This window comes from Cervus canadensis, chromosome 10, assembly GCF_019320065.1.
Source record: "Cervus canadensis isolate Bull #8, Minnesota chromosome 10, ASM1932006v1, whole genome shotgun sequence".
In the NCBI taxonomy this organism is placed as follows: domain Eukaryota; kingdom Metazoa; phylum Chordata; class Mammalia; order Artiodactyla; family Cervidae; genus Cervus; species Cervus canadensis.
This window is the reverse complement of record NC_057395.1, coordinates 44,809,088-44,826,191: the sequence shown is the minus strand read 5'-3', so window position 1 is coordinate 44,826,191 and position 17,104 is coordinate 44,809,088. Positions and strand designations below refer to the sequence as shown.

General features: G+C 40.3%; 1 protein-coding gene and 1 pseudogene across 1 annotated transcript in view; both read right to left on the bottom strand.

Annotated features, from left to right (window-relative positions):
- LOC122448585 (dihydrodiol dehydrogenase 3-like) overlaps positions 1-16,524 on the bottom strand; it is a 29,766-nt gene extending 13,242 nt beyond the window's left edge. Inside the window, exon 1 of the mRNA XM_043480011.1 lies at positions 16,466-16,524. The gene's annotated coding sequence lies outside the window, so the exon portion shown is untranslated. The remainder of the gene's footprint in view (positions 1-16,465) is intronic.
- LOC122448584 lies at positions 3,552-16,619 on the bottom strand (annotated as a pseudogene).
- Between the last annotated feature and the right edge of the window lie 485 nt (positions 16,620-17,104).

The window sequence follows — 17,104 nt, the reverse complement described above, 5'->3', positions numbered from 1 at the left end:
ATGGACAAGTCATGTTGGAGAGATTTGATGATGGAGACGGAATGGTGAGCCACTTCAACATTCCTGCCTTGGGAACCCCATGAACAGTGTGAAAAGGCAAAAGTATATCATACTGAAGGATGAGACCCCCGGATTCGTAGGTGTCCAATGTGCTACTAGAAAAGAGTGGAGAAATAGCTCTAAAAGGAAAGAAGAGGCAGAGCCAAAGCAGAAACAACACCCAATTGTGGATGTGTCTAATGGTGGAAGTAAAATCTGATGCTGTAAAGAATAATATTGCATAGGAACCTGGAATGTTAAGTCTCTGAAACCAGGTAAATTGGATGTGGTCAAACAGGAGATGGCAAGAGTAACATGGATATTTTGGAAATCAGTGAACTAAAATGGACGGGAATGGCTGAAATTAATTCAGATGGCCATTATATCTCCTACTGTGGGCAAAAATCCCTTAGAAGAAAGGACGTAGCCCTTATAGTCAACAAAAGAGTCTGAAATGCAGTATACTTAAGTGCAATCTCAAAGATGACAGAATGATCTCAGTTCACTTCCATGGCAAACCGTTCAACATCACCATATTTCAAGTCCATGTCCCAAGCTCAAAGGCCAGAGAAGCTGAAGTTGACTGGTTCTCTGAAGACTTAACAGACCTTCAAAATCTAACACCAAAAAAAAGATGTCCTTTACATGAGGGGACTGAAATACAAAAGTAGAAAGTCAAGAGATACCTGAACTAACAGGCAAGTTTGGCCTTGGAGTACAAATGAAGCAGGGCAAAAGCTAACAGAATTTTGCCAAGAGAATGCTCTGCTTTTAGCAAACACCCTCTTCCAACAACACAAGACCTGTTCTCTAAGAGTTGGAAAAGACAACAAAATGGATTTCCCCCTACAACCTCCAGAAAAGAATGCAGGCCTGCTGGCACTTTAATTAGCCCATTGAACCGGATTTTGAATTCCTGACCTCGGGATATGTAAACTAATACATTTGTGTTGTTTCAAGGCGCAAAGTGTTTGGTCATTTGGTGTAACAGCAGAAGTACCTAATACGAACATGGTTCAAATCAGCCCATCTCCGTCTGTGGCATCATAGGTTTTTCCTCTCTCTGCTGGACTGGTCCTCTGACCTCAGAGGCTGGTGGTCCTCTGCAGGGTACCCAAACAGTGTATTTGTCTCTTAATTCCACTTTCTTCTTCAGCAACTGCCCAATTCCGTTGTCCTCATTACAGCAAAGTCTTTGAAAAGCTGTGTCTACACTGTTTCTCACTGATCTCTTAACACCACTTCTTGAACCCACTCTACTCAGGGTTTGCCTTTACCACTCTTATCAAAGCTGCACTTGACCTTGCCAAGGTTAACTGCCCAATCCAATGGTCAGGTTCAGTCTTCTGTTACTTGTCCCCTTGCAAGAATTGGATTCTTTTCTCCTCCAATCATTTACTTCACGTGCTTTCTAAGAACAGTCCCTCCTACCTCACTAGCTTCTTCTCTTTCTCTTCTGCTGGTTCCTCCACATTTTTTTTTTTAAGAGAAAACTAACTTCTCAATGCTGGGTTCTCATGAAGCTTGATGTCTACACTCACTCACTCAATGTATACCATATTACCTCAGATTTTCTAGTTTCATGCTTTAAGTGGCAGCTAAATTTGAGAAACCACAAATAAAAATATTTTACCTAAACCCTTTCTCTAATAGACTTCTATGTCCAACTATATGCATGCATCTTCACTTGGATAACTAAAGGCATCTCAAAGATACATGTCTATAATTGAACTCCTAATCTTTCGACTGAGCGACTGAACTGAAACTGAACTGAATCTTCCCACAAAAATGTGCTCCCCCATATTGTCTCCATCTGAGAAAATGGCATCTCCTTTTCCTATCCCTTAAGCACAAGCATTGCGAGTCGGCTTTGACTCCTCTTTTCCTTTCACTTTACGTCCAATATGTTAGACAATCTACTTGATGCAGCCCTTAAAATTTATCCCTCTTTGACCACACTTACTGTTACTTCTGTGGTCCAAGCCAACATCATCTCTCACCTAGATTGTTGTAGAGTCCTAAAAGAGGGCTCTTTTTTCTCTTTTTCTCCTCAAAATAGCAACAAGGGTAATTTTTTTTTTGAAGCATGTCTATTTATGTAACTACTCTGCTCAGAACCCAAAATACCATTCTCCATTTCCCTCAGAGTAATGTCTTTTCAAAACCCCTTGACACAAATCCCATGGCGCCACTATCTCTCTGGCTTATCTTCAGCTTCTGTCTCTGCACCTCACTAAGCTTCACCCACATCAGCCAACTTCAGTTCAGTTCAGTCACTCAGTCGTGTCCTACTCTTTGCAACCCCATGGACTGCAGCATGCCAGGCTTTCCTGTCCAACACCAACTCCCGGAGTTTGCTCAAACTCATATCCATCAAGTTGGTGATTCCATCCAACCATCTCATCCTCTGCCATCCCCTTCTCCTCTCACCTTCAATCTTTCCCAGCATCAGGGTCTTCTCAAATGAGTCAGTTCTTCACATCAGGTGGCCAAAGTATTGGAGTTTCAGCTTCAGCATCAGTCCTTCCAATGAATATTCTGGACTGATTTCCTTTAGGATTGACTGACTGGATTTCCTTGCAGTCTAAGGGACTCTCAAGAGTCTTCTCCAACACCACAGTTCAAAAGCATCAATTCTTCAGTGCTCAGCTTTCTTTATAGTCCAACTCTCACATCCATATATGACTAACAGAAAAACCATAGCTTTGACTAGATGGACCTTTGTTGGTAAAGTAATGTCAGCCAACTTGCTGTCCCTTAAATGTTACATAACACATGTCCTTCTTGAGCTTAGTATTTTTTGTTCCAGAGTAATGAATGGAGCCACTGTCTCTATATTGCAAGGCTGTTTCTTATACAAATGAAAAGTTGTGTGGGATGAAGTGTAGTCAGTGTCTCTGCCTAACAGATGTACAGAAATGAGAGAGATTGTGCAGAATTATCTCTTATAGGCACTTACTCATTTCTAACAGCTAAGTCCTCCTAATTTCACTCACAGTCTTAGCCTCCAGCAGGCTATCAACTCAAGAATTTCTCATTTTAATTGATATTTATTGATAATACCATGTGTTACTAAAGAATATTCAATAAAGTTTTGCTGAATTAATGAGTGAATGACAATGAATGAATCGATGGAAAAATATATAAAAATTCATAAAATGCTAAGCATGGGCAAAAAATTAAGAAATTAAATAAAAGAATAAGTTATACTGCTTTATAGTAAGCAAAATAAAATACTGGATTTTTAAGTCATATTTTTATTTTACCAACATAATTATGCTAAGTTAAAAATAAGTAGAAAACCTATAATTGAAGATCTTTTCTCTTTGTAAATGAAAACACACACACATTTCTACAGGAAAATCATAAGGAAAAGGCACCAAATTTAAGTATTATTAAATGGGTTAATCTTTATTCTCTATCATTTCCTTTCAACTTTCCAAACTGTCTATAATTTGCATTGTTTAACTATCACCAAAAAAGTATTCTTACTTTGAAGTCTTTATTGTTTCATAAACTGTTTATTTTTTTAAAGGAAACGCAAATTTTCAAACATTCAGACACTTCATTTAAGCACCTCCACCAAGTACAAAAATCCTCCTCATAGTCCTAGAAGCAAGTAATTCTCAAAGAACCACAGTGAGAGCTGAGAGTCAATATTCTTCAGAATATGGATAGTCGGGATGATCAACACCACTGAAAGAGAGGAGGAGGATTAACTTATTAAATCTGTCATGTTGTCAAAAACTGCTACTCGATAGATGCAGTCAGGATATATTTGTCTAAATATATAAACACGTCCCTCGTTCTCCCCTGACAAGCACACATGCAGGTGCCTGCTCCATGTGCACACAGCACCTGCATGTCCAGGCCCAACACTCATGTGTAATATTCACGCCACAGTGACAGGTAGTTTGACCCAGGTTACAATTTATATGAGAGCACAAGACTTAGGGCTAACTGTGGAAGTCATTTCAGACACAGGCAGAACTTCTTTGAGCCCTAGTTGATGAAAAGGTGCACAGTGAACAAATTAGGTGCCCTTTTCCACACATCCATGGGTAAGCAAATACTGAACACTCCAAAAATACAGAGCACCTCCATAAAGGACTTTGTCATCTAAAGGAGAGCTACCATGTGCACTTGAATAATCATACAGTTCAAAGTGGGATTATTACCTTTTTAATTTAGTCAAACATTGGTTATGCAGTAATTACTATTACTGCTTTTTTCACTTTTCCTATGTTTCTACTTTTCTTTCAGAATTTGTCTTTTTCTTTTTTTCCATTTATTTTTATTAGTTGGAGGCTAATTACTTTACAATATTGTAGTGGTTTTTGTCATACATAGGACTCTGTGGGAGAAGGCAAGGGTGGGATGTTTCGAGAGAACAGCATTGAAACATGTATATTATCTAGGGTGAAACAGATCATCAGCCCAGGTTGGATGCATGAGACAAGTGCTCGGGCCTGGTGCACTGGGAAGACCCAGAGGGATCAGGTGGAGAGGGAGGTGGGAGGGGGGATCAGGATGGGGAACACATGTGGATCCACAGCTGATTCATGTCAATGTATGTCTTTTTCAATTTGATTCATTAAAGAGTGCATTCTGAGCAATTCCAAGTACCAGAAGCCTGGCTCAGGTCATTACCCGAGCCCACAACAGAGTACAGAAAAGTATCTATCCACCTTTTATTCAATTATCATGTCTTTTATCAGAAGCATGATAGCTATAAAAACAATAGGGAGAGTTTTGAAATCTTTCACTGGAAATAAAATCTTTGTTTCACCAATAATTTGTATTCCCTTCTCTCTAAACTCCCTTCCAACCTCTCCCTGGTTGATTAGCCCTCTTTGCCTTCAATACTGACATCTTCCTGCAGTAATTGGGCAGCTGGAATTCAATGTTAGTGACTAAGTCAAAGTCAAGAGGGTAGGGGCTCCCCAGGGGATGGACCCCTGATGGACAAATACAACACTGGTGTGAGTCTTGACTCAAGAAACCAGAGAGACCCAGACAATCTTACCTGAGTGTGTCCTGCTAAGCAGTCACTCACTGGAGGGTCAGTTAAGCTCATGATCTACTTGTAAATCAGTTTTGTGAGATAACAAGGATGAAGACATGGAAGTTGTAATAGGGAAGAAAGGGCAGTGAAGAGATCGATTTGTAGGAAGCAGATGGTGTCTTGGTGAAGAAATGCCCATAACGGAGAATGTCCACCAGACACTTAGGGGACAGGGTGGAGGCAGGCCCATGTGACATAGTAGCACTGATGGATGTTGGCCTCTCTAGGACCCTCCTCCATAAAAAACATCTACAATACATTTTATAGTTGTGTTGGGGTTAACATGATTGCAGGCTTCCTAGGTGGCTCAGTGGTAAAGGATCCATCTGCAAAGCAGAAGACATGGGTTTGATCCCTGAGCCAGCAAGATCCCCTGAAGAAGGAAATGGCAACTCACTTCAGTTTTCTTGCCTGGGAAATCCCAGGGACAGAGGAGTCTGGTGGGCTACAGTCCATGGGGTACCAAGAGTTGGAAATGACTGAGTGACTAAGTAACAATAACAAAACTTGAATGCAAGTCATGATGGATTCATTATTATACAGTTATTATTAATATAATAATTTTCAACGGATGTAGAAAGAAATAGAGATTAAACATGTTCACAGGACCCTGAAAGAATACAGGGCTACAGGGACTGCACCCTCTGGGTTTCCTGGGTCCCTCAGCCTTAAGAGGAGGTACACCAGGCACAGGGATTAGGGGCACAAAGTAGTGAATTCACCAAGATGTGAACTCATGTGATTTTATTGATGGGCTGGCCTGGGCCCCATCACATTTCTCTTGGTCAGAGACAGAGTCCTGGAGGAAACCTCTGGTCTGAGGTCTGCAGGAAGCCCCTGGTTTATTCCTACTCTAGAAATCAGCACTGTTTTCCTAGAATTAAGCTTTTAAAAAGCTAAGCTCTCCTGCTGACCTGCCTGCTACAGAAAACGGTTTTTGTGGGAAGCATCAGCAAGTCACTTACTGGTGAAATTCATAATATCTTATATTTCTGTTGAGGCCATCGATTGCTTTCATGTCTTCTGGAGTCAGTTCAAAGTCAAACACCTGGAAGGAAAGAAGAATCACATTACCTCTACCCCAAGGAGCCGGCCTCCCCCTGGGGACTGAAGGACTTTCCAGCTAGATGGAGACAGAAAGAGGGGACAGGGAAGCCATGTCTGTCTTCAGTTTCCAGATGAACAAGCCTGGGACCCTCTGCTGCGTTTTCACCTCTCCTTCCCACACCTTCTTCTCTGTCCACCTCACAAACATTACAGCGCATCAGTCCCTTGTCTTTCTAAGTGAATCACTTGTGACAGAAAACAAGAAATCTAAAATCATTTTTTCCAAACACACTGCTCTTAGACGCTCCTGCCTTGATACCTGAACCTGAGTTGACATTAGACTGATTGCCTCTCCCCAGCATACCCTAAGGGTGACAGCATTCGGCCGAGCAATGTGGGGAGGAGGCTCCCCTGAGAAAGTCTGTTCAGGAATCTGATATCAAACTACTCATTATCTATGATTGAATCTAAAAGAAACTTTATGTATATACCATGCTGGAGAAAGTTATGAGAAGTATTTAAACATTAAGGAACAACAAATTATTAAAAATTCATGTCATAACAATGAAATGGAAAGCTCAATTTTGTAAAGAAATTCATTTTCTCTGAAGTGATCTCTTGTTTCAATGCAACGTGAACCAAAGACTTAAACACATATTCTGTTGTGGAAGTTGATATAGTGATACTAAATTTTAAATAAGAGAAGAGCTAGTCAAAAGCAGTCAAGACATCTTTAAAATAGAAGAACGTACCATATCAAAAAACAAAATTTATTTTTTACTTCAGTAACACAGTAGAGAAATCGTTAAACAGAAAAGAGTGGGCAGAAATGTACTTATGGACACTTGATATGTGACAGAGTTGACAGTGATAATCTGTGGAAAACATGGACAGTTGTTTTTGTCATTCAGTTTGTCTGATGCTTTGTGAACCCAAAGGACGAGATTTTTTTCCCTACTCACTGACTGAGAATCATATCACTGTGCTGAAAAGACTAGGTTAGTTGTCTTATTCTAGCCAATAAAAACTATGCAGAGAAGTCTGCAGGCTCCTCTGACAAGAGCCACATCCACCTGCTAAAGCAGAACTGCCAAGCTGCTCAGCACTGAACTCAAAAAAAAGAGCCCAGCCCTAGAGGCCAACAGCTTAGCTGAGTGCAGGCTGATTTTCAAACCACAGATTCAGAATTACATAAATGAACTCCGCATTAAATTCTGAAACTGGGGAGAGTTTCCTGTACAGCTAAGGGTACAATAATGGTCTCCTACAAATAAATCAAAAGAGAAACAACCTAGCTAAAGTGGACAAAGTCTTGAAGAGGAACTTCACAAAGACAGAAACTCAAAAAGATTAAATGTATGAAGATGAAAACCTATGAGTATTCAGGGAAATACAAAATAAAACCACAATGATTTGGAAGTTAAAGATCGCTGCCATAATTTTTGTGCCCCCAAATTCACATGTTATGGTGTTAAAAATGGAGACTTTGAAGGAGGATTAGGTCATGACGGCAGAGCCCTCACAAATGAGATTTCAAGAATATCATATTCACATAAGAGACTTGGGAGTGCTCTTTTTCCCCTCCAACACGTAAAAATACAAGGAGAAGCCTGTGACCTGGAGGAGAGCCCTCACCCAACCACACAGGTACCCTGATCTCAGATCTATAGCTTCACAACTGTGAGAAATAAATTTAATATTTTCACAGCCACTCAACCTGTGGTGTTTTGTTAGAACAGTTCAAACAGTCTAAGAAAAATCACATGATTCAATTTTATCAATTGAGAACAGAGCAACTAAGATATTTTCTTTAGGAACCCTCTGCCCACAGCCTTGCTCATCACCTGTGTGTTCTCTTTGATCCACTTCTTGTTGTTACCCTTGGCCAGAACCACAATCCCACATTGTATCTGGTAGCGAAGGGCAACCAGAGCTGCCGTTTTCTTGTGCTTTTGGGCAATGGCAGAGAGAACCGGATCCTCCAGGAGAACGGGGTGGTTTGGGTTCACCCTGAAAGGGATTTAAGAAATGCTGAGGAGCTTAGACTACGCAGTTTCTAAGGAGGCTTCTCAAACAGACCAATTAGGTCCACTCTAGACCAGTGCTTCCCAAAGTGTGGTCCAGGGACCGGCAGCATCAGCATCACTTGAGATCTTATTAGAAATACAAATTACATGGCTGAGCTGAAGACAAACTGAGTCAGAACCTCAGCTGTGTCACTCCCCATTCTGTGTTTACAGAGCTCTGCAGGTGATTCAGATGTATTATTGAGTTGAGACCAGAATGCCAAATTGTGAATTATTTTCTTTAATTCTCAGGGGTTGTTTTTCTTCTGCAATCAAGGGCATGAATAGAGAAACAGTAGGGAAAGCCCGGGAATTTTTTTTTTTTAATTTCACTTTTTATGGTATTGATAAAAATTGAGTAGTTTCATCATTATTTTTCTAGGATGTTCACAGAAATGCTTCAAATTGAAATTTTTTCTATCATGATATACTGAGCAGTTACATATTATCCCAATTTTTAGATATAAGTTAAGGGAGGTTTGCAACATCTATTTTTACAAATGTGTTCCTTAGCTAATAGTTAATAAGTAAATCATGACATCAGCTTGTGTCTCCGGTCTCATCTAGGGGATTATATATAGATTTCAATGCAGACATTGATGAGTCTACAAGATAATACAATGTAGAAAAACTGCCTGGGTGATGGGAAGATAAAAGAGAAGGATTCATTTCATCCCACCACTCTCTCCCCTCTGCCTATGAGAGTTATCTGAGTACTGTGTTATTTAAATTATTTCATCAAAACTTGAATTTCAGGGAAACTCCCAGTTGTCTTCATTAGGATTCAATACCATTCTTTTACTCGTTGGGATCCCAGAGCAGCATAGGCAACAAGAACAATTTCATGTGACTTGCAGAAATCCAACAGTTTGCTCTGATTAAGATAAGGGTGACATTCCACCTGTAGAATGCCCAAAGAGAAGAGTGTCAGATTATATGCAAAGGCAATATTAATATGACAGAGAAAGACTAAAAGTTTCCAAAGGCTAAAGGGAAGACTAGAACATTAAATGAAAACTGGAAATGTCAACATCAACAGAAAAACAGAGACAAGTATATTTATACAGGTATTTTATAACAGACATGGATGGGAGAACCAGTCCAAGATTGAGTAATCAAAAGCTGTGCTATATATTTGAGTAGATGTTCCTGAGTAAATATTTCATAAATTACTAGTATCACCTTGAGCCTTTAACTTCACCCTCTAACCTGGATGATTTTCATCACCTGCAACAAATTTTTCTGAACTATGCTCCCTGTTTAAGATTCATAAATGCTGAGACAACAAGACCAAGAATTCAGACACCAGAACCCCACACAAATCCTTAAAATCCATCTCAACTGTTTTGACTCTTCATTAATTTACTTCTGATTCCATGTTTTCATCGTCTTCCTTCTTGTGTGCAATTCTCTTCAGGGCACATTGCCCTCCATCTGGTCATCCTTTCATCTCAAGGAAACACCTCCTTCCTCTAGTTCTGGGTTCTAACCACAGTTTAGAAGGAAGGCATCCCACCTTTTCTACCCAGACTTTCGTAAACAGAGATACTGATATGGATTCTATTCACACTGTCCAGACAGAGGCTCTGCTTTCTAGAATCCTCTGTCCACAAAGGTCAGATGAACTTGAGGGGAGGACAGACAGACATCAGGCTCCAGTGCAAGAAGGAGGTTGTGAAGAGCAGGAGGGAGAGGAGCTAATCTGCTCACCTGGTTGCAGACGGGCTTGTACTTGAGCCCCGGCTTGTTCAGGATCTCCTCCAGCTGCTTGTGGTTGAAGTTGGACACCCCGATGGACTTGGTCAGCCCTGCGTCCTTATACTTCTCCAGGGCCTGGGAGGGAGGGGTGGTGATCAGTCACTTGGAATGGGCAATAGAATAAGAATAAATGCTGAGAAACATCAGTAATCACACTCATCTATCAAGAATTACCCTTGACTATCAAGAAGAAAAATTGGGAAGAAGGTCATGATATAAAAAGAGAAACTACTGACCCCGCCTTAGAAAAACTCCACAGAAGATATATCACATGGAAGGAAAAAGATACCTGTCTACACTGTACCAAATTCTCCTCCTCCATTCCTCTCTGTGAACATTTCAGCAATGGTTTCCTCCCCACAACCCCAGCATCCCTGCCCTTAGATTCTTGAACTGCTGAGTCTGAACTGCACAGCCCATTCTCACAGGTGGAAGAAATGAAGGAGGTTCCCCCTCTCCTGGCTCCTTCCCTGGTTCTCTCCTCCCCAGACTCACCTCCCATGTGCAACAGAGATCCAATGAGTCAAATATCAGTTTTCCATTTTCATCTTTTGGGTATAATTCCTCCCCTGGCTGGAATAGAAGCAGTCATTTTAGACATGTAACAAAATAATTTCTCTGCATTTACCAAGGCTGCCTGGCACCAGGGATTAAACCTCCATCAGGTAGGTTTACAAATTTCTAAATATTAATATTTGTAAAGTGATTTGCATATATGGAGTTGTCAGCAATACCTTTAGGAAGGAGGCTTATTCCAATCTCTTACACTCAATATATGTTGTAATAAATACAATTTTTCTAGGTCCTAAAAGGGGCTCACAGTGACTTCTCTGAATTTTGTCTGCTCCTTGTATTTGCCTATTTTGAAATGCCTTTTTGGGCTGGGAATGGCAGTAAGTTACATGACATAATTTCCAGAATAAAAATTGCAGTCTTCATACGGCTAGATATCAGACTTTCTCTTCCCCCTGAGCATCAGGTGTCCTAGGGCAGACATGTGAACTGCAAGGCTATCTTTAGGTGGATATGGAATGTGGACGATCCACACATGCTCTCAAATATTCATGGCCATGAGCCTCAAACTGCCCCAAAGTCATATTTGCCACCAATGGAAAATGTTCAGTAAAAAATAAAGTAAATCATGATTAGTGTCCTGATAAGGGATAGAAAAAAGGAGACATTTCTGAACACTGCTACAAATCCTCAAAACTCTCTGTGTCTGGGACTTGCAATCTACATAGTCCTCTAAGCTATTTTGCATTAGATGGTTTGAGTTTATTTCTGTAACTTGAAATCCATAGTTCTAAGTAAACCACCATTCTTAATGGCTAAGTGCATTCTACAAAACTCATCATGAAGACAGGCAAGAGTGTAGGCAATGTCTCCCAACTTCCTATACAGTTAAGAGATTTGACTCACCCAGAGGAAGCACCATCAAATTTGCTCAACTTGAAAGAGTGAAAAACAAGATTAACTCATCATGTTCAATGTAAGGCAGTGTCATGCTCACCATGGATGCACCAAACTCTTGGCTCATGAAATCCCCAGACACTCAGAAGTCATAACAAGGACTGTGTGCAGAACTGGCTTATTTCTATTTCCTTTAATTTTTCAGGCAGAGCCTCAGATTATTAACTCCTTTCAAAAAACTCAGTAAAAAAAATCACAAAGGATTATTTGGGGGATTCTACTCTAGTGTAATCATCTTTTCAACCTACTAAGAAAAATCTTTATTCAACTATCCATGCAAGTTGATACACATTCTAACACAAGATGTAACATTGATGTGATCACACAAATTTCTAACCTTCAGAGCCAGCGGAAAATGGATAATATAGAGATCTACATAGTCCAGTTGAAGATTTTTCAGTGACTTTTCCAAGGCTGGTCAGACCAACTCTGGTCGAAGGGAAGTTAACCAAAGCTGCAGGGGTTAAAGAATGAAAGTTGCATTAATAATACACTAGGCAATTTTATTTATTTTATTTTTTTTTTGAGTCTTGTGGGATATAACTTCCTCTACCAAGGATGGAATCCCGGCTCATGGCAGTAAAGCACCAAGTCTTAAACACTGAACCACCAGGGAGCTCTAATACTTTAGGAATTTACCAATAGGCATAGTTCTCAAACAACTCTTCACCAAAGGATCCTATTATGTAATTGTCATCTGGGCACAATCACTTGCACATGTGCACACACACAACCCACACAGTACCTTTGAGGTGCAGAATATGTCTTCTCTCTTCACAGTGCCATCTGCAATCTTGCTTCGAATGGCCTGGCCAATCTCCTCTTCATTTTGGTAGGCATGAGCACAGTCAATATGGCGGAACCCAACCTCTATAGCAAATGGGGTGAATTCCAGAGCTTCCCTCTTAGCAACCTACAAAAGCAACAAAGGTAGAAGTTGAATATCTACATAAGATATTGCTAGTCACAAGCTTTGATCTTCCCAAGAATCAACCTTTTTCTGTGTCTTTGGTTACTTCTGTATGTGTAGTGATGAACCCATGACAGTTTCCCTTAACATTCCTAATAAGTAATTAAATGAACACTACCCAGGAACCCTTCAGCTTCAGGTGATCAGTGGCTGATTGCTGGTATCAGAGGACAGCAAAACCACCTTTAGGCTCAGTGATTTGATGAAAGAACCCAAAGGACTCAACAAAATGTTGTAGTCATGAATATGATTTATAATGTGAGGTGTTTGAGGCAAAATGAGCAAAGTTACAAGGTGCTTGGCAAGAACCAAGGTGAAAGCTTCTGAGACTTCTATCTACCAGTGAAGCCACACAGAATACACCTCCCCCCCCAAAAAAAAAACCTATCTTTTCAAGGTGTACAATGTGATGTTCTCATATAAGTTGTTCTTGTTATTCAGTTGCTCAGTGGTGTCTGACTCTTTGCAACCCCATGGACAGCAGCACTCCAGGTTTCCCTGTTCTTCACCATCTCCCAGAGTTTGCTCAAACTCATGTCTTTTGAGCCAATGATACCATCAAACCATCTCATCCTCTGTCCCCTCCTTCTCCTCCTGCTATAAATCTTTCCCAGAATCAGGGTGTTTTCCCATGAGTTGTCACTAGCATCAAGTAGCCAAAGTATTGGAGCTTCAGCTTTAGCATCAGTCATTCCAAGGAATATTTAGGGTTGATTTCCTTTAGGATTGACTAGTTTGATCTACTGGCTATCCAAGAGACTCTCAAGAGTCTTCTCCAATGTCACTGTTCAAATGCATCAGTTCTTTGGTGCACAGCCTTCTTTATGGCCCAACACGTACATCCACACATGAACATGACTACTGGAAAAACCATAGCTTTGACAATATATACCTCTGTGGGCAAAGTAATGTCTCTGCTTTTTAATACACTGTCCAAGTTTGTTATAGCTTTTCTTCCAAGGAGCAAGTGTCTTTTAATTTCCTGGCTACACACCATTCAGAGTGATTTTGGAGACAAAAAAAGATAAGAGTCTGTCACTGTTTCCATTATTTCCCCATCTATTTGCCATAAAGTTATGGGGCAGGATGCCATGATCATAGTTTTTCAAATGTGGAGTTGTAAGCCAGGTTTTTCACTCTCCACTTTCACCTTCATCAAGAGGCTGTTTAATTTCTCTTCACTTTCTGCCATTATGGTGGTGTCATTGGCATATCTGAGGTTACTGATATTTCTCACGGCAATCTTGATTCCAGCTTGAGCTTCATCCAGCCTGGCATTTCTCAGGATTGTATTTACTCATATAAGTATCCTTTGTTAATAATTACCACAAGCAAGCTAGTTAACAGAAGCACCACCTCACATAGCTACCTTTTGGAGGTGCTTGTAAGAAGATACAAATCTAGTCTCTACAAAATCTCAAGATATAGCCCATTATTTCTAACTATAGTCAACTTGCTGTACATCAGGCCTCCAAATTATGCATCTTATAACAGAAGGTTGTACCCTTGACCAACATTTTCCATTTTTCCCAGTCTTGTAACCAGCTTCTGGTCACCATATCTCTCCTGTCTCTTCTACAAGTACCACTATTTTAGATTCCACCTACAAAGAGATCGTGCAATATTTGTCTTTCTATTTCTGGCTTACTTAACTTAGCTTAATGTTCTCCTAGTTCTTCTGTGTGATTGCAAATGGGTTAACTTTGTCTTCAATGCTCAATAATATTCCATTTCTTTTTATGTGATTCAGAATCTTTCCCATTTCAAGGAGATAGATAATTGGTGTAACAGACTTCTGCTGGGTCTAGTTCTGGTTTTTCTTAAATGCATGGACATTTAGGGATGGGCTTCCCTTGTGGTTCAGATGGTACAGAATCCGCCTGCAATGCAGGAAACCTGGGTTCGATCCCTGGAATAGGAAGATCCCCTGGAGAAGGGAAAGGCTACCCACTCCAGTATTCTGGCCTGGAGAATTCCATGGACATGGGATCGCAAAGAGTCGGACATGACTGAGTGAAGTTCACTTTCAGGGATGTACCTGGGAATGAGCCCATGAGCTTCAGTAACAGCCCTGTCCCTTTCCTCACTTCAACCCAGTGTGCTCTATGAAGTAAACAAGTTCTGTCTTCTATCTTCAAAGTGTCTCTTAATAATTTTTCCATTTTATAAATTAGAATAGTGAGCCTCAAAGTATAAGCCCAGTCCCTTGTCACATCTAAAGACAAGATAGACAGCAAACTTTCTGGCTTGCAGTCTAGAGACTTGTCCACTAGCCCCTCTTATGACCAAGCACAGCAGACCATACTTTAATAAAAACACATTACAAAACCCCAGGATACATTACAAAACCTGGCCTGTAGGATTGTATCTTATCCCCTCTAGTGATACTATGGTTCCCATCAGAAGAAGTTTCCAAGCAGAAACAGAAGCACAGGGCAAAACACAGCTGGAGTGTTTCTTGCCTGGCACCAAGCAGGTATCCCACAGTAGAAAAGCAATTCTCTCCCATTAGTTTTCAGTCACCTCATCTTCAGGACCTTCCACCTCAAATACTTCTCCGGGTCATGTCTTATTGGAAGCAGGAAAGCATTCTTGAACTAATAAAATGTACAGAGAAACCGTGCAACTGCAGTCACCCACAAAGAAAAGCAGCTGACAGTCAGTGATCTTGACAGCCGAGTCTCACCTCTTCTGCCAAGCTGGGAAAGAGATGGAAACTGGAGGGGAACCCAGACCCAGAGTAATCTACAGGTGAGCACAGTTTCATACCCTGATGCAGAATGAAGACTCTCTCTCCTCTTTCATAGAGCATGGTTCTGGCCTGGTTAGTGGAACAATGTGATCCTCCCAGAGTCACACAGGAGCTCAGTGCTTGACAACCCAAGTCCCTTTCACTCATGTTACATCCAGTACTATTTATATCTCAACCCACAACCACTACTGTTACCTCTGGAGGTGCATAGGTTCCAAATCCCAGGACAGGAATGAAGTGGCCATCATTAAGTTTCACTCTCTGACTTTTGGAATCCATTGCCTATTTCTCCTTGGAGTAAGCAGACTGATATTTTTCCTCTTCCTTCACAGGTTAGGAATAACAGGAAGGTAACACCCCAGCTGCACCATCCAATGTTAGTAGATATACTGTAGGAGGAGCATGATTAAATCAGTTCCCATTGAGTAAGAACAGGATTGAAATCAGTTAACTTGTTTGCTTTTCTTTTTAGCAGTAAAACACTATTATATAATGATGATATGTGCTGAACAATTATAGATCATATTTTAGACTAGAAACTTCCACAAAAGGAATACTTTTTATTTTTCTATTACAAAGCCAATCTAAATCAAACATCAGTTGAAACAATGGTCTTATAGCACTAACATACACACATATACAGATCACATAATCTGAAAGTGTTTAATAAGCATTTTTGAAAATGTTATCCTTTAACAAAGAATCAAAACTTCAAATGAGAATAAATTTACCTTTTGACATTTTCCACCAGCAAAATTATTATGCTTTACAGACCTGACTGATGAAATCCTGAATATGATATGTAAACCAGACATTTTGGCAAAGTGCTTATTGGAAGTTAATTATTAATAGTTTTAGGATATCATGTGCAGTGTGCCCAGAGACTCTGAGTGTTCATATATTGTGCTTAGTTATATAACTCTAATAGTACTCTCATAATGTAACTGACATATATTTTACATAATTTACTAACTTCCACATTATTCATAAAAGAAAAACCCATAAACAAATTAAAATACAACACATTTGGAAAGAGTAATGGAAATTGTGATGCACTTAGAGACAGGGATATTGTGAAGACAAACAAAATTTAACATGTGCAGTGATGTCAGCAAAATGGTGAGATGGGAGGAGGGAAGTCTCCCTTGGAAAGACAAGAAAAGAAAGAGAAGGCAGCTGAAAAACCTCTTAGGAGCTCTGGAAAACAGTCAAACAAAGATCTATAGCAAAAACAGTGAACAGGCAACTAGGAAAAATCCAGAACAGAATGACAGAAAATTTCATCGTGTATTACTCACCTGTACCCTCCTCCTGCCTGGGGCAGTGCAGTCTTGATCAGTTCCAGTTGCCTCCCTCAAACCAGAATGATAAGAGAAAATCTTATGTGCAATGTTCGAACCTACCTGGGGACTGTCTGGAGACTGATGTCTGTTCCACTTAATTCTAAACTTAAACTGAAGAGCAGCTGCAGTGGCTATTACAGTTACAGGAGGAATATATATATACACACACATATACAGGGACTCAACGACAAAGGAATAAAGGTGGAGACTTTGACTAGACCATGTATTAATAAAACCCTGAATAGAACTAGGGTGTGGCTTTGGGGGACATAGGGCATTCAAAAAACAGTCATAAATTTACTGGAATCAGAAAGCGATTCTCGGGCCAGGCACGATGATGACTCAGAAATGACTGAGACCCCTTAGCTTTCCTGTTGGGCTTATCCCAGGACTGGGAGCATGATAAGCAAACTAATGAAGAAAAGTCATGACAAGATACAAACCTACCAAGAGGGAATTTTTACCTGCTGTTTCAAGTACCCAATGATGAACACAAACACACACAGGAACACACACACAGGAATACACATGCACACACAGCAACACACACAGGAACATACACACACACATCTGGACTGGGCAGTGCACACTTAT